Genomic DNA, 27,898 nt, shown 5'->3' with positions numbered 1-27,898 from the left:
GAAAATAATGATAAGTATGACCATATAAAAATTAAGAATTTTCTTTTCATTAGAATACCCTACAGGAAATGAAAAGATAAGCTACAAAGCAAAAGAGGAAATAGAATTAGTATCTAGACTATATAAAGAACTCATGCAAATCATTAGAAAAGATCCATAAAAAATTAAAAGAAGAAAATGGGCAAAGAACAGGAACACTATTTTACAGAAGAGAAAACATACATACATACATGTTCACAGTTTTGGCAAATCAAGACCACAATGAGATATTTTCTTATTCATTCAGGTAGCAAAAATTAATAAATCTGACAATACCACGCTTTAAAGAGAATAAGGATCTACAGATATATTTTACACATTGTTGGTGAAAGTGTAAATGGGTAATGCCATTTTGGAAAAATAATTTGACAATCTCTTGCAAAACTGAGCGTTTTTATACCCTATGATTCAGCAATTCCAAAGTCAGTATATTCTGAAAAGAATGTATTGCAAACGTCACCAAGAGACATATACAAGAATGTTTATACCAGCACTATTTGTATTAGCAAAAAGTAGGAAATAACCCAAATGTCCGTTAACAGGAGAAATAATAAATATACTGTGATGATGTCATGAATATAATACAAAATTAAAAATAAATGGTGTGAATTACAGTTACTTACAAAAATATGGATGAATCTTAATAACAATGTTGAGAGCAAAAAAAAGCATATTCTAGGAGATAAATACAGTATTATATTAATATATTATTTAGTCACACATTTATAAGTGGTATAGCTATATATATTATTTTTTGAAAAAATAATGGAATAATAAACACAAAATTCAGAATGCTGGTTACCTCTGGTTAGGGGAGTGCTGATAAGAGTAGGAGAAGAATATATAGATAGACGTAAATTATTGTTAATGTTCTAATTCTTTGGTTGGGTCTTGGGTTTACAGGTATTTATTTTGATTAAAAAGAACAAATGAATAAAAGAATGAAATAAAAACAAAAGAGGATAATAAATTGTACAATGATTATGAACCATATCATAATTAACCAATTCTGTGCACCTGAAGTCAAATTTTTTTAAATGGCAAATTCTTTAGCAGTGTTTCTCAAATTTTAATGTATGTATGAATGACTTGCGATCTTATTAAAATAAAGATGATGATTCATTAGGTCTGGGATGGGGTTTGAGATTCTGCTTTCTAAGCTCCCAGGTGATGTGGATGTTGCTGATTTCACAGACCGTAATCTATACCATCCACTGATTTCCAAACAAGAGGTCCAAGGGACACTAAAAAGATTTATACTGTTCAAGGCCATAATAAATATAAAGCCTTAAATGTAAAAGTTTAAACAAATAAGCATTTTTATTTGGTCAAGTTAAGACTTAATTTAAAAAAAAAAGAATAGAAAAAATAAAAACAACCATGGTTTTAAGACTGAGCATCAGTGGCTCAAGAAATTCAGACACTTGGAAAGATAAACTAAGTAAACTAACCTGACCACTGAATGGGATAATAGGTGCCATATTTTGGAAAGTTGATTACAGTGTTAAGAAATAATGATTTGGTATCACTTATATGTGGGAATCTAAAAAAATGATACAAATTAACTTATTTACAAAACAGACTCACAGACATAGAAAACAAATTTATGGTTAGCAAAGGGGAAAGGAAGGAGGGACAAATTAGGAGTTTGGGATTAACAGCTACACACTACTATATATAAAATAGATAAACAACAAGGACCTACTGTATAGCACAGGGAAGTATTAATAACCCATAATGGAAAAGAATCTGAAAAAAATTATACATTTATATATTGAATATATGTGTGTGTATGTATAACTGAAGCACTTTGCTGTACACCTGAAACTAACACAACACTGTAAATCAACTATACTTCAATTAAAAAAAAAAAGAAATGATGATTTTGTTTCAGTCCATTCCAAAGTGAAGAGGAAGATACTGATAAAAGATACTGGGATTCAGGATTTACTTAGAAGTGAAAGAAACTTCTTTCCTGAGAAAGAAGAAACTGAAAGAATATTAAGAATTAAGAATTAAGGTATGATATTCAATACTCTGTAATGACCTATATGGGAACAGAATCTAAAAAAGGGTGGATATATGTATATGTATAACTGACTCACTTTGCTGTACAGCAGAAACTAACACAACAGTGTAAATCAACTATACTCCAATAAAAAAAATTTAATTTAGAATAAAGAATTAAGAGATGATCACTTCGGTTTCTTAAGACTGAGATTAACAGATTACTTGAAGATTTCCTTGCAACTTCCTATCAAACTGCAACTTGCATTTGGGGGAGTAATCTTTGGTGGTTAGAAATTTTCTTGAATGGAGACAGAGAAGAACAGAATTAAAAGATGACTGGCAATGACATATACATCTAAGTATGCATACAGAGTATTCTAAAAACTCCTTCTGCTCTAGTAACACTAGTATTGCTAGACAAAAGTGAAGAGATATTTTTAAAAATATATGTCACAACTGCTGTTAATTTCATATTTGATAAGATAATCAAAACACAAATAGAAAATGCAAATATATTGATTAGAATGACTTCATTAAGTGAAATATAAGATACCAAAAAGAACTAATTCAGGTAGTTTTTACTACTAGCCTTGAATAAGGTCTATTTAAAGAAATGCAGAGAAAGATTGATCTCTTTTAAGATCTATCTTTTCAACTTTCTTGTAACATTGTCTCCACTACTGGAAGAATAGCAGAGAAACTAACTGAAGGAAATTAGACTAGTGAAATAGCGAGAATATTTATGCAAAAGTCAAAGCCAAATTATTGGGGCAAGAAAATTTTTAAATGAGAATGTATTCTTGGAAAGAGTCAAATATAATTTATTGAGACTTAGAGAAACAAGTCTATCCATTCCATTTTTTCAAAACAGAATCTAGGTATCTTTAATAGTATAGTATAGTCTCTACAGTATTAAGATTATAACTGTTTCTTTAATAAAATAATGTAAATGTTTTTACTCTTTTGTAGTATTAGTTTCAACCAACAAATCATAATGTAGGTATTTCCTTATAGTCACACACACACCCAAATCAGCCAATGGCACATCTGGTGTCTGGTTACTAAAAGATGATAAAAGATTTTACTATTTAAAGTATTCATGCTATAGTCACTATTAACTGCAGCTATAAATTACAAGGAGAGGATTTCTAATGAAATATAACAACAGATTACACCACTGTGTTTAGCTGTCCAAGGCCATTTATTAAGCCAAAACACAACACAACATTATTATCATGTCCAGATGAGATGAAGGCCCAGACTTCCCACAAAACATTAATATCTCTATACTAGAACAGAGGACATCAGGAGATATACCTAAATAAAGAATTTCCCTCAATGACCAGCAAAATAAAGAAATTCTGGAGACTCATCTTAAACTTTAAGCAATTAAATATATTCACACCTTCCATAGATCCCAGTTTTGTCCATTTGAGGCTTTGACAGCTTCATCAGTAATACATTCTATTACTGATATGTCAAGAGGCTTAACATCAAACATGCAACTTGAAATACATATATGTATATATATACAAAATATACGTCCATTAAGTGTAAAAAATGGCTGCCTTCAGATTTTTATTATCATCAACATTCTTTGCACAATGAATTATGTTTTTCAAAGCACTTAAACATTTATTACTTCACTTGATCCTCAAAGACTGCATGAAATAAGTGATGAAAATACACTATTTTAAAGATTAAGATTCTGAGACACAGGAGTCAAATGGTTTGCCTGAAATCATGACTTCTTGTCTTATTTTTAAACACCCTTGAATGCTTTCATTTCTACACTTTATTACCTTGGTAAAATCATTACTTAAAATCTATTATGTCAATCAGAAAGTATTTATTTATTAAGCAACTTCTACATGCAAGTCTTCCATTCATTCATAATTGTTGTTATAATTAATTTGTGAAGTGACAGGGGTAATATTAGAAATATTTTATAACTGACACAGAAGGTACCAATCAAAGAAAATGAACACTGAACAAAGTGAAACATACTACCTAACTTTTACTAAGGGATATCAGCTGCATGTCAGCCCTGACATGGGAATGATCCATGTAATTTGATTTGATCTCAAACTGTAAATCATTAAGTTTATTTGGCCTGAAATGCTAGACAATTATCTAAAGATTTTTTAGAACATGTAGAAAATTCTAGTAGCATGTGATACAAAATTAAATAAACAGCAAATGTAAAAGAATAAAAAAAACCCCTTGGTACCAATATTGAAAAATATGAAATCATTACCATCAAAAGTAGCCATAATATTTTTAAACATTTTAATTTGACTTCTTAATACATATACAGCCAAATGTATTTAATTTTATTAAAAAGCATAAGTAGGATTTTGAACATGTTTTTAGTGCAATTTTTCTTTTCCTTTTATTGCTTGGCTCTCTGCTTCTCTCCCTCTATAGTTCCTCCCATTCAAAGCAATCCATTTTCACAACATAGTATGCACCCTTCCATATTCTCCCTTTGCAAATAAATAACTCTACTATAAAGCAGATATACACATATAGATATTTACATACAAAATACATATTCAGGGATTTTGGTCATTATTTTATAAAAATGTAACATCAACACATACTTTTCTATAACTTGCTCTTCTCACTATCAATAACTCCAGAAATTCCTCTAGATCACCTGAGATATCTTTAATTCACATCTTTTAATAACTGCATTATAATCCATGATATGAATTTCCATTATTTATTAGCATTATCTTATTAATGGAATTACTTTCCCCCCCAGTTTTACTACTACAAAAAAGCTGTAACAACTTTGAAACCAAAAAATTCATATGCCCTTAAATATCAATACTTGTATTTCTATGGGATATATTCCCAAGAATAAAATTGTTCAATCAAAGGATATAAGAGGTGTTACCAGACTGCATTTCAAAAAAGTTAAAGCATAGCACATTTCCACCAGTAACAAGTAAGAGTCCCTTTTTGCCACATCACCACTGGCAATAAATATTAAACCCATCAGACTAACAGAAAGTTTAAGTGCTAAGACACATTACATCACTGTTACTTAAACTTGAATTTCCCTAGTGAATTTGAGCATCTTCTCTTTTGTTAACCAACAGAATTTGCTTTACTGTGAATTATCTTTTCCATTTACATTGTGTTGTTTCATAACTTTTTTCTTAGCATTGTCTAAGAGCTCTTGGATATTAACCTTTCATGTTAATAAAAGTCAAATTATAAATACTTTTCCAAATCTATATTTTTCTAATAACTTTTATTTGTATATAAAAGTTTTATTTTTATGCAATCAACAATGTTAAATCATTTTAAACTTTTTGCATTTTCACTATTGTTAAAAAATTTTATAAATAGTCTCCTAGACTTTTTTTGGCAAGTTTTTTGTTTTGTTTTCATTTAAGCATTTCATCTTAAATGATTTTTGTATAATGTGCGAAATGAGAATATACTTCCATTTTTTTCCACAAAATAATCTTTTATGCCAATTCTATTAATTAAATGATTCATGATTTTCAAACTAAATTGTCATCTGTTTCAGGATTCTCTTATCTATTTAATGGATCTATTTGTCTATTCCTATGCTATTACCATATTGTTTTGATTAGCTGGCTTTGTAATATGTTCTACTATGTATAATGCAAATCCCTCTTCACTGTTCTTTTTCATATTTTCTTGCCTTTTTTTTTAGCACTTAATCTTCTATGTAATTTAAAAATAACATTGTCTAACTCAAAAAAGAAAAAAAATCCCTGCTAAAAATTTAATTGGAATTGTATTAATGTATTAACTTTGGAAAAATTAACATTTTGCTATTGCTTTCCCATACAAAAACATAATTTGTGCAAACTTTAATCAGATCTTGTTTTATGTCTTTAAATAGTATCTCTTTTTTACATACAGGTCCTATATTATTCTTGGTAATTTTATTAATAAGCATTTTATAATTTGTGTTTCTATGGAAAATTAAATAATTTTTTCCTGTTGGGAAAAAAGGTTCCTAGATGCCTATTACTTCCAGAGAAAAGTTATCAATTTTCATCTAATTATTTTCTATCCAACTACCTTTTTAATTTATCTTACTAATTTTTCTAGATTTTTAAATTAGAGTTCTAAAATGTTTAGGTCTGATATCAGCCAAAAGACATGTTAAGTTAGTCTCTACAAATGTTAGTGTTATTTATACCTTTGACTATTATATTTGCTAAAGCTCCCTACTTAATGTTAAATAATTGTGATAAATAATTACTTGTCTAGTATCTGATATTAATTGAAATATTTTTAAGATTTAACTATTTTAGATTATATTTTCTGTTGGCTGTGAATGAAAATATTATATTTAAGCCATCTTATTGAAGACGAATGTATAATTTTTCCCTTTAACTTGATGATGTAATGAACGATATTGATATATTTCCTGTTGTTGAATCATGCTTGAATTCCTACTTAAAATGAAAAAAGGAAAATTCTAGGTCCTAGTATATTACTCTTTTAATTCATGCTGATACTATTTGCTAATCTGCATTTTATATAGAAATTTTGCATTTCTTTCATAAGTGAGATTGAACTATAATTTATTTCTGAACAATTTTTATCAGTTAGATATTAAATGAAATTAGAAAATATTTCATTATTTTTCAATGGCCTAGCATAATTTAAATTATATCAAAATTAGTTATTTAAGTTTAAGTGATCACGTGTGGTTAGCTTTCCAATTTCTTCAGTATTAATAGGTATCCGTTTTCTACTTCTTCTTAGGCTGATATTTATAATTTGCATTTGACCATATCATGTTCTGTTTCTCATGGGTTTCAAAATTATTGCCATAGAGTTGCATTAGATTTCTTTTTTTTACCTTTCAGTTTTGTCAAACCTTTCAGTTTTTTCATCCCTAACTAGTATCTATTTTTGCTCAATTTCTTGTTTGTTATCTTTATTATTATTAGCATAAAATTCATATAACATAAACTTCACCATTTTAACCATTTTAGAGTATACTCTGTGGTTGTTTTTAGTACATTCAAAAGGTTGTATAAACATCACCAACTATCTAGTTCCAGAACAAGGAAATCCTATACCCATTAAACAGTCACTCCCCATCTTCCCTTCCTCCAGCACTGACAGCCACTAATCTACTTTCTGTCTCTATGGATTTGCCTATTTTGGACATCTCACATAAATGGAATCTTACAATATGTGGCCTTTTGTGTCTGACATCTTTCACTTAGCATAGTGTTTTCATGTTTCATCCATGTTGTAGCATGTATCAGTACATCATTTCTTTTCATGGCTGAATAATACTCTATTGTATGCATACACCACATTTTTATTTATCCATTTATTAGTTGATGGAGAGTTTCTTTGATTTGAGTTTCTTCCACTTTTTGGCTATAATGAAACTGCTGCTGTGAACATTTGTGTACAAGTTTTAAGTGAACATATGCTTTCAATTTTCTTCCACTTCAGAGTGGAATTACTGGCCTCATTTTCTTTTTTGCTTTTTCATCTTCCCAAGGAGTTTATGTATTATATTAAGTCTTTTGAAAGAGCCAGCTTTTAGATTGATTTTTTATTACATTTTGTTTTCCATTTCATTAATTTCATATTTTAAAAAATTAATTTCCTTTTATTCTCTCATATTAGTGTTTATTCTAATTTCTTAAAGTTACTAGATAATCCTTTATTTTCCATCTTAATAATGAAGGCCTTTAAGGCTATCAACTCTACTCCGACAATCTCTTTACCTGTTTTCAATAGGTTTTTACATAAAATATTCTCTTTTTCATTGTTTTCCAAATGACTGCCTCTTTATCCAAGAGTTATCTAGGAGTGTTCTCTTTAATTTCTAAATAATTAATAATTTTTTGTCACCTTTTAGAAAAACTTCCAAAATTCTAATTATACTAGCTTATAATCAGAGGATGTGCTTGCAAAATCTCTGCTTTCTAAAATTTATAAAGTTTTCTTTGCGGCCAAGCACAGAGATGTTTAAAAGTATTTCAAGAATATCAGATACTACAAATATATTGCTTCTGAGTTATAGTATTCCATTTCTCTTAGTCATTGTTTGCATGTGTTTAACAGAGCTGTCTAGACTTTTCCAATAGTTTTTACTTAACATACTTATCTACTATAAATAAGCCTGCTGTATACAGAGTTATGTGGTTATTCTCTTCATAAACTATGCCTTTCATCATTACAGTGCCCCTTTTTGATATCAATGCTATCACTCATGTTTCTCTGTTTTCCTTTTGTTTGCCTTTGCCTGATGTCTTTTATGTCCACCATTTTACAAACAACATTTCTTTATAATTTTGACACAGGTGTTTTTCTTGTAATATAATTTGAGTGGCTTATGTTTTTAAATTCAATCTGACATCTGTTTTCTTAATGGGAGAATTTAGTCCATTACATTAAATGTAATAATGTGCCTAATTTTATATCTTCCAATTACTTATATTTATTTTTAATCTTACATTATTGTTTCCTTATTTCCCTTTTCCATATTTTTTTGTTTGATCAAGTGGCTCTGCATTATATTTTCTCCTTGCTGCTATGAAAGTTCTACATGATGTTCTATCATGCTAACCTTCCCTTTCTCTACTCTAATTAACAGATGTATATATATATTTTTTTCATGTATCTATTTTTCTATCTATCTAAGACAAATTTTTTCCCCACCAAGAGGTTCTATCCTCCACCCCTTTCTCCTAAATAAATGAGATCTTTAGGATACATTCACTTTTCTCCTCTTTTCTTCCTCCTCTCATCTCCCACCACTCATTTTCCTCCTTTTTTACATTCCTCCTGTCTACTCCCTCCATCAACTAAGTGTTGAAAAGACAGTTTTAGTACATTAAAAATTTTCTTTACATAAGTATGATCCTTTTATTTCAAAAGTCTGAAATTGTCTATTTTATTACACATTTACTAGCCATCTATCTTCATCTCTTAAATGAAATTATACACACAACACACACTCACACACACACACAATTATATACAAATGCTCATTATTTACCACTATTTCCTTTCCTTTTCATCTTGAAATCTTTGTCCTGGTTCATTTGTTGTTTGCTTATAACCTATCCTCAGGCATTTTCTTGGATGGGGAATAATTATATGTTCTGAGTTCTTGGTTTTCCCTAAATGTATTTCTTTCACCTTGGCTGGCAAATGACAACTTTCTGGGCATTGAGATTCTTGGACTGTAGTCATTTTCCTTTTGCAGTTTGTAGATGTCATTCCGCTATCTTCTTGCTTCCTGTGTTACAAATAGGAAGTTCTATGATACTTTGAATTCTCCTCTTTATAGGAGAAAATTGTTCTTTCTACTTGGGAGTTTATGTTTCAGTTTATTTTTAGAGTTCAGAACCGTGTCTTTTCTTTCAATCAAGACCATAAATCAATAAACCCTTTCAATCCACAGACTCTGATCTTTCTTACACTCAAAGAAATTTTCTTCTATTATTTAATTATACCTTTCCTCCTTCTGTTCTTATTTCTCCCTCTATAATTCCTATTATTCACATTTTGATTTCTAAACTATCCTCCAAGACTCATCCTTTTTATTCAATATTTTCATCATGTTTTATTTGTGCTATGTACTTTGATATATTTCTTGCACTTGGTCTTTCAGTTCACTGACTCATGTTTCAACAGTGACCATGTTCTCCTCCGATTTTTCCACTGAGCCACTCAATTGAGATGTGTTTTTCTTAGTATCTGAAATTTTTTTGTTCTTTGTTTGACTGTCCTTAAGTGCTCTTAATATATTTCAAAATTCAGGTTTCATTTATTTTCGCCAATAGTACTAGTTGCTTGGAGTATGTACTCTAATTTTCCTGCCTGATCTTCCTCTCTCCCTCACTACTGGCTCCCCTTTGATGGATTGTTATTTTTCATTGATAACTCACTGGAACTCTGGTCTGGTTGCTAAAGTATCCTAAATGGCAGAAGTATAACACTTGGAGAAAAGAAATGTAGACAGTCTACCAGTTCCCTGCCAAGGCATGAGGAGGTAGATCACTGTTGCCCTATCTCTGAATTTCTTTTCAGCCACAGGGACAGAGAAAACTCAGCAAGCACATTCAGCTACTCTGACTTTTTAGCCTGTTGGGGAGACTTGGATACATAAAATAGTCAGATATTAACTTTCTCCCATACTGGTTCACAGACCTCTGAAGCCCAAGCTCTTCTTTACAATGTCTACTGTTTTCTGATCTTTATCCCTGAACTTCAGTACTATTCTCTAGTTGCTTGCCCAATTGATGGTAGAAGTTTTCAAAGCAGTGTTTCTCTGCCCAAGGTGTCACAGCAATTGTTCACAGATCTCAGTAGCGATTTGATTCAGAAAGACAGTCAGGAATTGGAAGTGAAGGGGAAGATGGCCATACATAGGTCACCTTGTTTTCAGAATCCTTAATTTTAAAAATATTGAGAAAGGGGAGAGGTATGTGGGTCTGGGGTTGTCTGGGAGTTCATTATCATTATTTCCAAGAATCAATACTTTCCTTAGAAAGCATATTCTTGAATATACAAAAACAACAATATGCTCTCTTTATGTTCTTAGATACAAATTCCAAAATATACCATAGCTACTAATCACTTGAAGTATGCTTTAAAGAGACCCCAGTTTTAATTATCCCAGGACATAATTATCTTTTGTTTTGGAAACAACTTCAAATCAATTTGCTATAGCTTCAGTTAGTTGAGAGACAAACTATGACTTTGGCACATCATGTAAGTCTCCCACTGTCTAACTAGCAGGTCTTATAAATATGAAAAAGCATGTCAGCTGTTATATAGGAAAGAAACATGCACCCTACACAGTGGTTTACATGACATTACCCTCCATATTGTTCATAGCCCCATTACCGTTTTTGCTTTCTAGAAGAGCTAAGGATATAATGTCAATAACATTAAAGTGTTTCATTGGACTGACTTCTAAACAACTTAGATAATAAGGTAAAATAATCTAAAGCTCTGTTTTTTAATTGTGTGAAATTTTATGAACTTATCTTTTTAAGAATTAGGAAGCTCATATAAAATGCTCAAAATCTCATTACAATCCATTAAGTGCAAAAAACAAAAATACTCTGGACTGTTTGTCCTACTATCCAGATAGGAATCATATAGGATATGAAATTTGGATTTCACCCTTGAATCACTAGGTAATGTAATTCTGTGTACTCTATTCAATACAATATCCTGAATTGATTGTAGTAGATTTGCTTTACCACTGATGGGCGATATCTGATATATTTCTTTTCTGAATCACGGTAAATATAATTTTTTATTGGAACTTCTGCCATGACAGAATTTCATTAAGTATCTAAAAGGATAAAAGATCATGAGCATGTGTAAAAATGTTTGGGTCTTAGAAAAGTACAGAGAAACCCTGTAATAGGTATTAATGATTGTAACAATGCTAAATTTGAACCAGTCAAAAGAAAATAAGGAATGAATAGCCTGGTAAGCAAGAATCAAAGTAATCTTTCTAGGACAGCTACAAAAGAGTCTAATCAACATTGAATCCTCCAGTGTGCCAGGTACTATGCTAAGCACTAAGGCTTCAAAGATTAATAAAATACGGTACTGCCCTTAAGGATCTGCAGTTCAGTGTAGTATAATTCTGAATGCTATCTTTCCTGGGTGATGAATGTCAAAGAATGAATGCACCCATTTTTGCATAATAAAATTCATCATTACACAAATAACAGATAGAAACAGAGGTATACATAACACAAAATTACAGAAAAACAGCAACAATTTATTTTTGGCTTTTATACACTCTAGCAATACACTTTATAACAACTGTTGAGACTGTTATGTGAAATACCTGAATCAGAAAGGTCTGGAATCCTGTTCACTTTTCAGCTCAAATCACCCCTTCAACATAATATTGCCTTGTTCTCAACCCTTTGCTAGAACAAGAAAGATTATTGAGAGGGTGAGTTTTCAAAGGTATTTCTCTAAGGGTGAGATATATGAAGGGAAGGGAGGATGCAAACAACATAGCTGTTAAAAAGACTAGATACCACCAGATGTCAAAAGAACGAGAACAAAAGAGTACCAGTGACAATAAACCCGAACGGGAAAGGTGTCATGCATAAACTGAATGTTGATTATCTTTCTAACTTCACAGTATATTGTATTAGTGATGTATCGATTTGAAACATACAAAATGATTACTGTAATATATTTCCTAATGCACTAGAAATAAGAGTCTGAAGGAAATATCAGAGATGTTGTAATAAGGAAAACTGAAGACACATAAGTGATAGTATAGCTATTCCATTATTCTTTGACTCCATTCAGACAATCCAACTCTTCCCCACCTCTATATATATACATAATATAGCTCAACAATGAATATTATCTCTTAAAAATTTTGAAGTCTTCAGTACCTTGTAGAAAAAGGGTATGAGTATGTATACATGGCATACACATCTGTTTGTATTTGGTTTGATGTCATTAAAATTATTTGAAATAACAAAAATTCACTTTAAAAGCTTATATAATTCCCTTTTCATTAACTCATGCTGGCAATCATAAATATAATCCAAACTCATATACACTGACTTTACCTGGACTGATCATTTGAACCGATTACTCTGATAGAAATGCATTTATCCTATCAAATAAAATTGAACCTTTCTTTCAGTATAGCGACAATTGAAGGAAAAGTTTACATAAGAGAAGTCTACACTCTATTCCACCTTAAGCCTGGTAGAGCCTGGCTCCATGAATGTGGGAAGAGGAGATATCAAAAGCTAAATTACGAAATGAAATGAAATAAAATTAAGGTATAATTTGTTTTACCCATCAAATCCTCAGAAAAGCTAGCAGATGTTTTCTTATATTTGAAAACTGGACAGCAGACGGTAACTTGTACTATAAATGCCCCCCAGAAACAGTGATTTCAGAATTGAATGGTACACAGCGGGTACTCAATAAATGACAGCTATTCTCAGGTTTATCACATAGGTTTCTGTGCTAAATTGCATTTCTTTGTAATGCATCTAAACTTACTGCCTAATTCTAAGTTAGTATTGATGATCATGTTTTTTGTGCCAAAACCATAGCAGTCTTTGTATCCCAGGCTCTAGGTGGCCCCTATTTAAGCCAGCTGTTGGTTCTGAAACAAATCTAAGGGTGCAAACAACAAACAATAAATGTTAGGGCCTTTCAAAGTCAGTAGGATTCACCAAAGTTTTGAATATATTCTGTTTCTGTTCTGCCTCACCCTTTTTTTCTGCATGATCCCGATTCTTGGTTACTTAACCTGTTAGATTTAGGTCTCCTTTTCGACCTCTGCCTTCCCAGTACTGCCAGTATCTAAAGCTCTCTTTGACCTGTTCCTACTCATGATTTCCTCCATCTGCTTTGACATCTGTTACCCAGCTCCACTGTTGTCCATCCAACCAAATCAGGCAGTGGCTACGCAGTCCATCCTCTGTTAAAACCTTCAGATAAACTCCCTCACAGGAGTTGTACTTCTAGACTGAAGGGTTAAATTTTAAAAACAAACTTTACCATAGCAACCATTCCTCCCACTTAAGCTCTTTCACTTTGTGCCTTTCTCTGGAACCTTCTCCAAATCCACTATGCCTTTCTTGAAATAAAATTACCAGTATTAATCAGGGCGAGTACTAAGTGAAAATGGTCCCAGAAGAGAGGCATGATGAGGTGGTGATTAAGAGCTTAGGTTTTCTAGAATTGGACTTGAGTTTGAATTCCCGTTATATACTAGCTGTGTGACTTTGAATAAGTTACTTAACCTTTCTGAGTCTTAGCTTATCTTTAAAAATGACATAATAAAAGTGCCTATCTCATAGGATTATGAAATTAACTGAAAAAAATTCAGATATAACCAATGTCTGGTACAGAGTTAAGTGCTCATACACGTTGGCTACTGTTGTTTAGTACAAGAACAGAATGTATTTTATTTTCTTTCACTATGCTTACAACCAATAATTTTGCCAGTGTTTTTGGTACCAATGCCTTTAGAAAAGGGTCTACATTAATTCCTCAGTACATGTGCTGGGTTTCAGTTAACTTATAGTCTAAAATCAGCTTCCCTTCTAAGTATCTCTTAGAATGTTTTTTCCCCCTTATTTGCATGCATTGAAGCACTCATACCACCTTTTTTGCCCTATGGTTGATCTAAAATTTTTCTTGCCATTTCTCCCAAATAGCTTAGCATTATCTAATATATTGTCACGTTTGTTGTATATTCCGTCTATGAGGTAATTTATAAAATGTTATGAGCAGTATCAAGAACGATGGATATGTATATGGAAGGGGAAGGAACCAAGGATTATATAGCTTTCTCCAGATAGCTGTTTCCATTTGTGAATGGGTAAAGGATTTGACGGTTTTGAGCCTCTCACTACCATTCATACTAGCAAAAGGAATGTGAGTCAATTAAAAAGAAACTGAGAGTGAAATTCTAAATGAAAACTTTGAGGTCATCATTAAATACCTACAAGTAGGTACACACAAATTGCATGCAGTTTGTTTCAGATTCTTCCCACTATTCTTCATCAAAACAGAGTCAACTTTGTCTATCTTATCAGTCCTCCTACGTAAATCTATCCCTGGATGGATATAATGTAGGATCAAAATCAAATGCAGCAGTTAAAAATTACCAATTTTATAAGATCTATATGGAGATGGCTCCTGATTACTAGAAGTAAATTTATTTTTTGCTTTAAAAATTAGGCACAAAAACCAAGTTTACCTTTTTCTTCGAATATATCTATCTATCCATATATTTTATAGAATTAGAACACAACTCTGAGTTAATTAATTCTATTATTACCTGCTTTCTCCAGTTAAGCAACTTTATGCAGAGTAAAATGCAAAGAATCATGTTTATAAATTCTATTACCAATATATCTACATGAGTGAAGGTGAGCTGGTAAAAATTTATGTAAACTAATAGACATTACAGTTACGAACTATAAAAGATTATCAGTACTTAATATTGTGGCTCTTGTACTACTATGCTATGTTTGAAAGCAAGTATCATTAAAATGAAACTTTTATCCAGGACTGAAAGTAAAAAGCAAAGTCAAATATTTTACATATACTCTTTCCTGGTGCCCCCTGCACATCACATCCAGTCACATTATCTGAAGCTAAAATAAAGACTCAAGTATCAAAAGAAAGATACTCATATTATTAGAGCTGAAAGGGACCCTGAAGATGAAGGAAGCTAAGGCAGAGATCCAAACAAATTATGTGAAATGCCTAAGATCATACAACTAGTTGCTTGTAACATTATACCAAAAACAATATTTCCAATCTCTACATCTGAAATTTTTGACAATGTGCAATAAAATGAAAGAATTAAATCAAATATATGAGGGATTGGCTGATAAGTTAGATGTCCCCTCAAGCTAAGAACCATTGGATTTAATGACTTCTACTTACTGGATTTTATATTCCTAAGAAAATAAGTTTAAAATAACATAAAATTGTAAAAACTGACTAGAAGTAAAAACAGCTACAAAGAAAATTTATGCTCTTTCTTAAATCAAAACCATGGAAAAGGATATTCTTTTAATGCCTAAAGGAAGCCAGAGATTTATGGTTGTGTGTACATGTATGGTAGTGGTAGGATTTGTTTTGTTTTGTATTGTTTCATTTTGTAAATTGTTAGAGGTTCCTTTTGTGATGGTAATTTGTGTCCCAAAAATGGGGGTACAAAGAAAATGAATTTCTGATAATTTATAAAGTACTTAACCATATATAAATAAATCTCTAGAAACTTACTAATGACAGTAAGAAAATGGTTGCCAATAATTTCAAAACTAAAAATCCAAGTCTTTTTAATATTGTTTGAATTTAAAATAAAGAACATCTTTTTTTAAAAAAAGGTCAAAAGTAATTGAAAAAGAGATTAAATCAGTACACTTAATTCTCTAAACTGTGTGTATATTTTTCCTGAAGTGCGTATTCATGAGCTGACAGTAGAGACAGGCTGGTTGCTTTGTTTGACTATAGTTCTATTTACCTCATACTGTCAAGAATGGATTTTGACACTCACAGTATTAATATTGCTATTTTTATTGATATAATTAGCACTGCTATAAATAATTCCTTGGCCTGCCACATCTAAGTATATCATTAAAATCAGCAATATTAGGGCTTCATTTTCTTATATGATGCCTTAGAAACAGTCTGCTGGCCCAAAGAACCATGGTGACTTCATGATGCGGAAGTTACTGGAAAAAAAAAGTTGTCCTGTCAATAGAGACTACTGTTTTGTGTATGACTTCACTAAATAAACTAGTTTATATTTGTTTGAAACTAAAGTTTCTTACCAATCTGCTGTTTCACTTTCACATCACACCATATTGTACCTAAAACAGGCAATCTGGATTTCCCGTTGCTACTTCCCTCCATCCCCCCACCCCCAATAGCTCAGGAATGGGTTTGAATTATGAGGCTTGAATACACAAAGCAAAAGAATTAAGACACCCAAAATTCAGAATGGGTAGGTGAAAATAAGTGTGCTTGAAGTCACTTGTATAACTGCTAATAGGTGGTCCACTTGTGAGTTTTTAATCATTACATGAAAGCAAAATCAAAACATTTTATCTTGCCTCTAGATCACATCAGCTGCGACAGTAACCTTATCTAAACCTTGAATAGTCTGTTCATAAAACAAAGTGGGGTGACTGACCCAGTGCATATTCAACACAGAATATGAAGGCCAAAACAAAATGACAATACAATTCAAAACAAGTTTGTGGAAATTTTGGGCTAGTATATTAAACCTTTCTTTGTCTCTATCTCTTGACAGATGGTTAGCCTTCATACAGTCTAGTATCTCTGGCAAAGAAATGACTGTGTCTAGCCAATAACACCCCAAATTTTGACTTAAAATGCACTGTACACATACTTACACTTACCTTAAAAATATGAATATTAATTAGTCTTTATTTTATTACTATAGAAATTTGACATGTCAAGACTTTATCTTTTACTCTATGAATACCCATTTTGCAACTCTCAACTATCTTATTATGTGGATCCAGTTTAGATTTCACTTTAGATTTCATTCATTTTATGTGCTGCTTAGTAATCATGCTTTAAAAAAACTTCCCAAAATAAATTTTAATCCAAAATTATTACAAAATTTCCAAAGATTTAATTAGCTTGTATTTCTATGTTGCTCGGAGCAAAGGTTTGGTAAGTAACAGAGTATGTTAAACAAAATCACCTGGGAACTTTGAATGCCTTCCATGTCAAGGAACACAAGGCAGGACTGGAATCATTTATCCAGTAATGAAATATGTCTTTATTCAAAAACTGATCATATATAAATACATACTTACATGCACAGAAGGACACATTGATCAACCATCCTTACTAGAATTAGGAAAAGTTCTTAATTTTTAACATTCTATTAACCATTCTTCCACTTTGCTTTTTAAAAAAGATTTCAGCTAAAACAATATATTCTATTAGTTACAGTCTCTGCTTTTCATCCTAAATCTTCCTATTTGTAGCTTTCAGACGCTGCCTGGTCTGTACTCAAATAGCCACAGGCAATCTCAAAGTTCTCTAAAGTGCATTAATATGTACCTTTTCTAGAAGAGTTGATTATGCTACAAATTAGCATAGAGATCTAGTGTAGGTATAGATTCAAGCCCTTTACAGCAGGGGATGGGAGGACTGTAGGTAGGAGGATTGTGTGTAAAAAAAAAAAAAATCATGCTACTTAAGAATTGAACTCATACTTGACTAACAAAATAAAACTCACTGTGATAGAGAAAAATAACGAAAATAAGACCTTGTTATTTGAGAAGTATGAACTAGGTTTTGGAAAGGTGAGACACCCACTACTTGAAGCAACAAACTCAGCTTCAAAATCATATACTCCCTTAACCAGGCACCAAGTTTCCTTCAGTTAGAAACCTAGGATTTTTACACCTACAGACTAAATGATTAAAGTAATACTAAAATACTCTGTAATGTTCCTCTTGCATTACAAATGGTCTATTAAATCAGAGAAGTGCCAATCAAATGCTTTTGTAGTTTGAAAGAAAGGTTTAAATAACAATGCATTTTTTGCAGGCCTCTCTCTTTTTCTCTTTTTAAAGTCACCTATAAATTAATTACAAATTTCCACCTTCTCTTGATAAAACCACAACTGTAAAAGATTTAGGCACTTGATTTTTCAGACATATTCTTAAAACAAATTCTAACTAAACAAATTAAGATATTCTAGCTTATGTTTACCACAATTTGCTAACAAGACAAAAGCTCCACAGGAATTTTACAGTAAATTCCAAGACACAGAATTTTTTTAATATAAAATAACATTTTATTTATTTCAAAGGCAAGCTTAAAATTACGAAAAAATAAAACCCCTATCTGTTAAAAAGACCTACTGAAACGTATGGAGAATATTTCATGACAATAACAAAGGGTACAAATAAGAAATACAGTAAGCTCTTCCTTTCTTATCATTGGCAATTGGTAAAATCTCCCTGCCCCTCGAACTTCTCTTTTTCAAATCATATTCCCCCAAATGAGAAAACAGCTAGGTTTTAAAGTTTCATCCCAAAATACCTTCTTCTAGCAATCTGAAGTACCCAAAGTGTATGCGACATTAGAATGTAAACTCCACATGGGTAATTTTATCCCTTGTTCACTTTTACATCCCAAGTGTCTAGAACAGTGTCTAGAACAATTTGATGAATTTAAAAATCCATTTCAGAAAAAAAATTATTTCAGAGAATAAATCAGAGCCCATCAAGCTCCACTTCTGTATTCCAAATGTTTTAAAGAATCTCTTCTTATTTCGAATAATTTGTAATTAGTTTATAAATTTTAGATCCTTTATAGGAACTTAGTTGTATCTTTTATTGTTCTTCTAAAATGACCTATTTTTTTCTAGGAATTCCAATTTGGTTGGAAAGTCTTTTGAAAACTGACTACTGAGATAAAAGTAATTCATTTAAAGTGGCTTTTTCCTTGGATTTTATTCCTATACCAAGTAGTCAAAAGTCGTGTTAATTTGACAGCAAGAGCAATTGTATATGTATGGGTCTCAAAAACTTCCTGACTTTACTTAGGACACTGGCAACACATCAACTAGTCGTTCTGAACAATACCCCTCCTCCCCCTACCACACACACACACACCAAAATTACAACCCTCACATGTAAGTTGTTCTTTCCTCTAGTACTCCACTTAAACTCATATTGTCTTTCAGTAGCTAGTTGCTAGTAGCGGGTGTACACATTAACTATACCTGTATTTTCTTGGTATAGTAGTTATTTCAAAATACTGGCATCTTAAATGAACTAAACAGGTAAGCATAAAGAATTCTTCCTAAAAATGGATAAAATTTGACAATTTTTAGTCTTAAACTTCTTTCTTTAGTCTGTTAAAATTGGGACCTCACCATGAAAGGGCGTATTGCTTTGGAGGCTGGTAGCCAGTTAACTTGTCACCTGATCTTCATATGCAAAAGGCCTTTATTCCACTGGTCTGTGAGATCTGAAATCACAAAACCAAAAATACCCAACTGCTGGACTCACTGAGCAGATAATTATATTTCTAGAAAACTCACTTTTTTTCCTCTCCTCACTGTTTGAGCATGATGTATTCTCAAGGCTAAAGCCCTCCAAAATTGAGCTCAATGGAAATCACATCCCCAACCTTAAGAATTAAACCTTGAGCGCTAAGCAATGAATAACATCAGCAATTCTTCAAGGACAATACCAAAAACTTTCATGAGAGAAAACTACTTCCAAGAGGGCACAGTGAATGGTATTACCATGCACTATATGTGCATCAACTTTGATACATTCTGATTAAGAAGGACAAAGAGCAAACAAGGGCATTTAAAAAAAACACACACACAAAAAAACAGTGTAAATTGTTCTTGCTGATGTTCTTTTCCAAGAAATACAGAAATGCAAATCGTAGCCAAAATCGGACTGGTCAAATTTATACGTGGGGGTGTGATGGGGTAGGTAGAAGGGTGTATTTTAACGATTCCCAAGCGATAGCAAAGGGTGCGTGGGATTAGGAGCAACAGGTAAGAAAGTAAACCATTTATGAATTTGTCGACGGTAACTGATTATTCAATGTGTAAAGCTAGAGAATGTATTTACAAAACGGTCCTTATAATTCATGTTTTAAAACTTTCAATAGCGACAAGTTAAGAATACTAACTTTAGAACAGAGCTTGCTTGAAAACATTGGGGGAATGAGTGGTCTCTTAATTTTCTTAGCTGAAATTTACACATGACCACGCAGTGAGAAAATTCCACTTGAGCAACATTTTGGTATTTTTAATGGTAAGAAGCAGTTAAGACAGTTTTCACATGACTAGAAGATTCACAAATTCAACTTAGCTTGGGCCAATGCTGATGTGAGGACAGTACTTTACCCGCGTGCTGCTTCCAAATTACTTCCTGTTTCATTCAGATTTTTACTGGAGAACTGTCATCCTGCTACTGACCCCATTCAACTGGGTTGGGTTAAGAGATCAGCGGATTACCGCGCTAGTTAGTGTAGCTGTACGCCATATTGTGTTTTTCGCGAATGTTTATCGTTTATGTGTGTGCCTAGCATATGTCTGTACAAGTGTGTTTATCAATACACCTTTTAGAAAATCCCTGCCTCCTGCCTCTTCAGCATCCTTAAAAAGGCTAACAGCTTCAGGAGGGCAGGGCGTTGGGGCGGATGGTGGGAGAAGACCAGAAAGCCACACGGACAGTAATGCATTAAACAATGTAAAGCAGAGTGCATTTCTTTTAAACTTTCAAAAAGCTTCCAACCGTTTTCTCTCAGCTATGGAAAAAGCGTAAACATTTTTTAATGTTTCCAAAGGGGCCCAAAGGAGGAGAGAAAGAAGGAAAGCTGTCTTCCCTTCCCATGCCCCCTTCTCTACAGTCGTAGCAGCGAAGCAGGCGGCGGCCGTTAGCTCCGGCGTCTGGAGGGGCGTCCAGCGGCTCTGGGCCAGGACCCCTCCCGCCCCCCAGTTCTCTGAAGACACTCCAGATACCGCCAGAGCCACGGCAAGCGGGGAAGGGCGAGAAGGGAGGGGGCGGAAGACAAGCGGGCGCCTCTAGCAGCTCCTGAGCCCCGGCTAGTCCCCCTCAGCTCCTCTTCTTGGTAGCGGCAGCTCCAGACGCGGGGAGTAGAAAGAAGGCAGAAGACACGTTTCCAGCTGCGGGACGCCCCGCCCGATCCTGGAACCCAGGACCCTCCCGCGTTCCCTCCCTCCGCGCCGGGTCAGGCGAGGCCACCGCCGCCGCCCGGCGCGAGGAGGGGCGCTCGGGGAAAGGGGCCGCCGGGGGAGGGGGGGGGGCGGGCGCTTGGGGGAGGGGGCGCGCGCTCGGCCGGCCAACAGCCCGCGGGCTCGCCACTCTAACTCGCTCCCCCAACCCCACCCCGCGCACCTCCTTTCCCGTCCCACCGCCCCCCACTCCAAGCGCCTTGCAGACGCCCCGTCCCCCACAGCACGCACACACCCCTCCCTCCAGCCCGCCCCACAACAAATTAGAGTTTTTGGCGTTACCTCCTCGCGCTCTTTAATCTTCTTTCCTCAACTCCTAAACTTCCCCCCGCCCCTACTTCTTCGGCAGAAGGCCCACATTGGGCGCCTCACGCCGCGAACCCTCTATCTTTTCCTGCTATTGGGTTGCCCTCACGCCACTCTTGGCTTCAGTGAGCCAATAAGAATGGGACGCCCCTCATGAGGTTGCCGCCCATAAACAAAATACACTCTTCCTCCTCCCCTCACCTGTCCCCGCCCCCATCTGCCTCTTCCCTCATCTCTACCAGCTTCGATTGGGCTAGAAGAGACCCAATCCGCTATCTCAGACATCCATTGGAGCACGGAAACTTCGCTCAGAGAACTGTTAACAGGCGATTGGTCAGCAGTCTTCCCACTCCCCCCCCCACCCCGCCGCACCTTCGTCCACTCTGGAGAGGTCAGTCATATCTCGTTGTTTAGTGATCCGAGAGGTGGGAGGCTATTGGTTGAGAGAGCCCGTCGGACCGGACTAGAGTGAGTCGTGATTGGTCAACACAGACACGATCAAGTTTGGTTGTCTAACCTCCGCCGCGCCCCCTCTTTTTCTCCAGGCCCCCGCCCCCTCCTAACTGCTTTTACTTTCTACGCATTTCTATTTCCTCCTTTATTTATTTATTTGTGATAAACTTAAATGACCTGGCGACGGAGGCGGGACTCGAGGCGAGGCCGAGGATGACGAGGGACGGCCGGGGGCCAATTGCCGAGGGGGCTGCCGGGTGAGGGGCAGCGGCGGTGGCCAGTGAGAGGCAGGTGTCTGGAGCGCGCTAGGCCTATGGAGTCGGGATGCCCCAGCGGAGGCGGCGGTTACCCGCTGTCTGGCGCGGCGACCTGGCGCTGGGAGCCGCGGGAGGGGAGGAGAGGGTGTCGCTGTCGCTGACGGCTGAGGCTGCAGGAGGGAAGCTGGATCCCGGGCGGTGGGAGGGAAAGCGTAAGAGAGGGTCTGGCGAGGCGGCGGCGCTCAAGGCCACGCTGGGTCAGGCTTGGTTCTTGTGGAGCGGGGTGCAGGTTGCCAAGCCAGGAGGTCGGCAGAGGCCGCTGAAGCAGTGCCAGTGCTCAAAGGGAAAATGCGTTCGTTCAGGAGGTTTAGAAAAATGCTATGTAAAGCAGTTTGGAGTAAGCCGCCGTTAATATAAATGAGAATATTATTCTAACGGGAGAAGCGGATTGTTTCGTATTACTAAACGCCTGAAGTACCAGCGACCCAACCCGAGCCCACAAAATTCAATATCCTGAGGGCTAGAAGGAACAAATAAAGCAACACGGAAAATTAAATGCGGTTCAGATGCTTCAATAAAACCTTCATCCTCATCCATTTGTCACTCAACCTAGCACTCCCCAGAGCCAAATTCTTACCAAGTGTTGGTCCAGTACTCAGGCATAGGGGAAATAGACGAGGCTTAAAGCCGGCAGGAAGCTCAGGGAAGATTCCTAAAAAGGATTCCTAAAAAGGGCTAAAAGAGGAAAGAAAAAAAAGAAAAATCGCTTTACACTATACAAAAAAAAAAAAAAAGCCTGCCAAAATTAAAAGTTGCAATATTTGGGGAACTCAGCAACAATTTATCACAAAATAAGGGACTCTATTAAAAATACCATGCATACAAATAATATACTGGATTTGCAACTTGAAAACAATTTTTTTTATAGGACATGTATTTGATGTATAGTTTCTAATAGACTCAAGTCCTCTAATTTTTATCCTAGGCTTCCTTGGGACATACAGCATGCCTTAAAGAAAAAATTATTCATGAAACTTGTTAAAGATGGTTAGGCAGATTTTATTCAGGACCATCGAGGTAGGTGTAGATAGGATCATTGCAGTTGAATTTTGCAGGGGGTAGAGAGATTGGGCTCAATTTCATATTAAGAGTAAGCAAGTGGGAACTTTAGCCAAGGAAAAAGGTGAGGGTCAGTGGATGGAAAATTGCTAAGAGGAAACATTAGGGGTAAGGGAGATTTTGGCTAAACCAACCTAGCAGTATTCTTGCTGAAGACAGGCCAGGGTGATCAGACATCACCTTGGGGATGGTGGAAGATGAGGAACCTGATCATATATCTAGGGTAATGGGGGTTGGGGGGAGTTCTTGCTAAAGCTGTATTTTGCAAGGAAGTGTACAAATGCCTGGCTTTGATTAGCGGTCTTTGGCAGAACCTAAGCAAAATAAATAGGCCCTGGTGGAAAAAAATGTACAAGGCCTTGACATCATAAATAACATTAGATCTATCTTCTGAAGAATATATGTATGAAGGTCTCAGAATCCACAAAATTATTGCGTCAGGTGTCAAATTTGAAGACCAGTAAAGTGTACAAATTTCTATTACATCTGGAAGCCAAAACATTTTAGAATTTATGTATAAATCTTAGGTACAACATGATGTAGTGACCATAGTTTTTAAGTATTCCATATAGAATAATCAGCGTCACATGAGAAAATTCAGTAAAACTTAACAAAGGTGTTTAAATAGTTTAATTCCACAACTTTAACGAGGTGCAATAGCTACTCTCTAAGTACTACTTAATATTCATGCTTTTCAGCAAGTTTTTAAAGCTATTTTCAGTATATGGGCATGAGAGCTGTTAGGATTATAATGATAAGGCATTAGGAAAGCAACGTAAAATATTCTAATTCAATATTAGTGATCAGGTGAGGCCTTGGATGTTACTGCCCCTATTTAAGATGGTGGTTATTTATACCAGTTCTCGTGATATTAGGATCTGGGGTTAAAATGCTTCTGTCTATAAGGAATGCCTCAATCTTTATGTTTACATTACACACGCACAGACCTCAACCACCAGCCCCCCCCACACACAGATATACAAACATCCCAAAAGATGCAGCAAGAATTCCATAGTAATGTTAAATAGTTTTCCTATACACAAGCAATAACAGAAAATGTAATGGGAAAAATATCCCTTTTTACAACTGTGAAAAATGCTATAAAACATTTTCAATGGTAACAATGAAACACTGTGTGATCTGTGTAGATTAAACTGTAAAATTGCTGTGGACATCAACTAAGATTTACAAATGTCAAATTGCAAGTGACAGAAACCCAGTTCAAACCACCTTCACCAATTAAAAGAAAATCATTGGCTTGTGGTACTGGAATGATAGGGCTATAGTTGGTCCCAGGCACAACTAGATCTGGGACTCAAGGAGGTCCCTGAGCCTTATGCTGAACATCTATTTTTTTTATCCTGTGCTTTTTTGGGGACTGTTCCTCCCAAAATCCAGTCATGTGATTCAGATAGAACTACCAATTATAATGCCCACCTCCTGTTAGCAGGTTGAACACACCATCTAGTCCCTATAGGACCTGATACTGATTTTTATATATGCTATGTAAACCAGAGATTCAATTAATTTTATGTGTTTACTTATTAACTTTGTATCCAGACATCTTGGTGAACTCTTTTATCATTTATCAGTTGACTCTCTTGATTTTATGTAGAAATTCATGTCATCTACCAGTGATAGTTTTTTGTCTCTTTTCACTGTTTGTAATATATTGTTTTTCTTATTTTGTTGGCCAGACTGACAGCAAAATGTTGAGTAGAAGTTACAGTAGTGTGCATCCTTGTCTTATTTCTGCATTTTTGATGTTGCACCTTTAATTTTGTTTCTTGCTGAAAGTTCTGTTAAAGAAGTTGCTCTATCATCACAGCTTCCAAAGCACTGCATTTTAAAAATCATGAATGAATATTGAATTTTATCAAATACCTTTTCTAAATGTATAAAATAACCATAATTATTTTTATTTATTCTGTTAATGTATTGAATTATAATGATAGATTTCCCTAGATAAATTTTCTTAATTTTATTACTATTCAGTAAATAATATGTTTAACTTACTATTATTTTTATTCTGGAATTTGCAAACTTCAGACATTATTATTCATAAGTGACATGGACCTTGTTGAACCTTTCATCCAATTTTGAAATTTTATTAGACTAGCTTCTTCAAATTAGTTGGGAAAATTTTGTCTTTTACCGTACTTATGGCTTTTTTCCTTTTTTTAAAAAGGATAGATCTTTATTTTCTCAATTCTGTAGTTTTTGGTTATTGTACCTTTCTACCTCTTCCTTAGTCATTTTGGTAATTTAAATTTTCTTAGAAAAATATTCATTCTAGATTTTCAAGTTTATTTTTTAAATTTACATAAGGTTACTTTTATCACTTATCTTTTTAAAGTGTCCATAATTAGTGTCTATCCCAGCACCATATTTATTTCTTAGTGAACAGATTATTTTATTTGTTCATGTATTTATTTGTTTATATAATTATGTTTGCAATTTATTTAGTTTTTAAATTGTTTTAGCTACATACATCTGAATCATCTTCCTACACAAGGGGAATGTTATAATTTTACCTTATCTATTACCGTGTAATAAACTATTCCAAAACTTAGTGACCTAAAACAACCACTCATTTATTTGCTCCTGATTATGTGAATTAGCAATTTGGGCTCTACAGCTCTATGTTTGGGGCTTCGCTCCAGATCACACAAATGTCAGAAGTTCCACTTGTTTCTCCTTTATCCTATTAGAGTCACTCTATGGTAAGCCTTCTCAGTACATGCACAGACTCAATAGATACTCCTCAGGAAAAAGTAGTTGGAAAACGCAGCTTACCCAGGAGAAGCTCTTCTCTCTCTAGTATTTTAATTCATGAGTTCCTCTTTGCATCCACAAGTCTCTGATGTTTTTAAAAATATAGTTTTTGTGATTTATCTCATGTTTTTCCTAGTTCAAGTGGGAGTTATGGCCTGTTAACTATCTTCTCCATCCTGTCTGGAGGCAGAAGTGAATGTTTTAATTTCAGATATAGTATTTTTCAGTTGTAGAATTTCTGTTTGATTCCTTTTGATGAAGTTGTGTCTATGTTGAAATTTTCCATCTTTTCCTCTTATTCTAAACATATTAAACATATTTATTGTAACATACTTGAGTAATCAACTCCCACACCTGTGAGCCTATATTTATTGTTGTTTTCCTTTCGCGTGAATCATTCATTCCTGTTTTTTAGCATGGCTCATAATTTTTTACTGAATGCTGTATATTGTGATGAACAATTACGGAGATTAAGCTGCTTCTGGGAGGCAGAGGGCAAACACAAACAGATCACCTTGATCCTTGTAAAGGTTGGTGTTAGTGTTTATTCAGGCAGGTCTGTTTCAGGCAGATTTATTTCCATAGGCATAGCCTTTCTGGAGTCTCAAATAAAAGTGTGGGTGTTACAGTTTCTCCTTTACTTTAGCAATCTCTGAACTCCATCCTCTGTCTCCCAAGCAAGGAATTTCTGCTCAACCATAGCCTCATAGTTACTGTTTTGTTACTCTGTTGCATATCCAGCTTAAAAGTTCACAAATTCCTCAAGGGGAAATCAAACACAGAGTTTTAGACTGACTTCTCTGTCACTCCTTCCTCTGAAATTTTGTCACTCAAGTTTCAATCACTTCGGCAGAGTCAAACCCTATCCTCTCTTGCCTCTTCCCAGTGAGCCTGTAGCTTTCTACTCGGACTCTTGTTCCCTCACTTTGTGAATTAGAAATGCCTCAGAGAAGGGGCTACGTTGCCTTTAGAGCTCTCCTCCTCGTGCTTCCCTTCTCTCAGCAATCATAGCCCCTTAAACCCTGTCTGTATCAGCTGTCTTCAAACAAATGTTTTATATATTTATATTTTATTTGAGTTTTGTCGTTTCTGACACAGAATTAATCTAATATGAGTGCTCCATTTTAACTAGAATTCCTGTGAATTAACATAAATCACTTCACCAAGCTGAGTATACAAACCCAGGCCGCAAGTCTTTTAATAGTCAGATGTTCCTAACCGTTGTCAAATAGAGCAAGTATGATTTTCATCTAAACTCAGAATGTCCTAATGATAAGTCTGAGATTTTCAGAGTTGCTTACTAAGTCCAAGGGGTCATTTTTACTCATTGCATCATGACCAGAATATGTGATTTATTCACTAGGGAGGGTTTTTATTGATGCTGTTGCTTCCATCCAGTGTTACTTTGAAAATTGATGGGTCTCTGTTTATGGTAGATAGTGTTTTAGCGTCTGATACGTATGTCACTACAGCTGGTTCCACTCTGATTTCTATAGTGTGGAAACCCCTTTCCCTGTGTTAGTGTCACAAGCGTGGGATTCAAATCTTACAGTGATTTTATTGTAGGGCTCTTTCAGAGAGAGAGAAAGGGAGTTTTCTCTTGGAAAGGTGGTGGCATCAGAAGGATTTCTTGCTTCAACCATATGCTGAGCCATAACAAGCC

The 27,898-nt window shown here is 34.6% G+C and overlaps 1 protein-coding gene across 1 annotated transcript in view; it reads right to left on the bottom strand.

Moving 5' to 3' along the window:
• ZBTB20 (zinc finger and BTB domain containing 20) overlaps nucleotides 1-21,658 on the bottom strand; it is an 808,814-nt gene extending 787,156 nt beyond the window's left edge. The window contains exons 1-2 of the mRNA XM_057544981.1: nucleotides 21,608-21,658; nucleotides 19,481-19,575 (exon numbers count right to left, since the gene is read on the bottom strand). The gene's annotated coding sequence lies outside the window, so the exon portion shown is untranslated. The remainder of the gene's footprint in view (nucleotides 1-19,480; nucleotides 19,576-21,607) is intronic.
• Between the last annotated feature and the right edge of the window lie 6,240 nt (nucleotides 21,659-27,898).

Source organism: Balaenoptera acutorostrata, chromosome 4, assembly GCF_949987535.1.
Source record: "Balaenoptera acutorostrata chromosome 4, mBalAcu1.1, whole genome shotgun sequence".
NCBI lineage: Eukaryota > Metazoa > Chordata > Mammalia > Artiodactyla > Balaenopteridae > Balaenoptera > Balaenoptera acutorostrata.
Note: the sequence above shows the minus strand (reverse complement) of the source record. Positions and strands in the feature narration are given on the sequence as shown.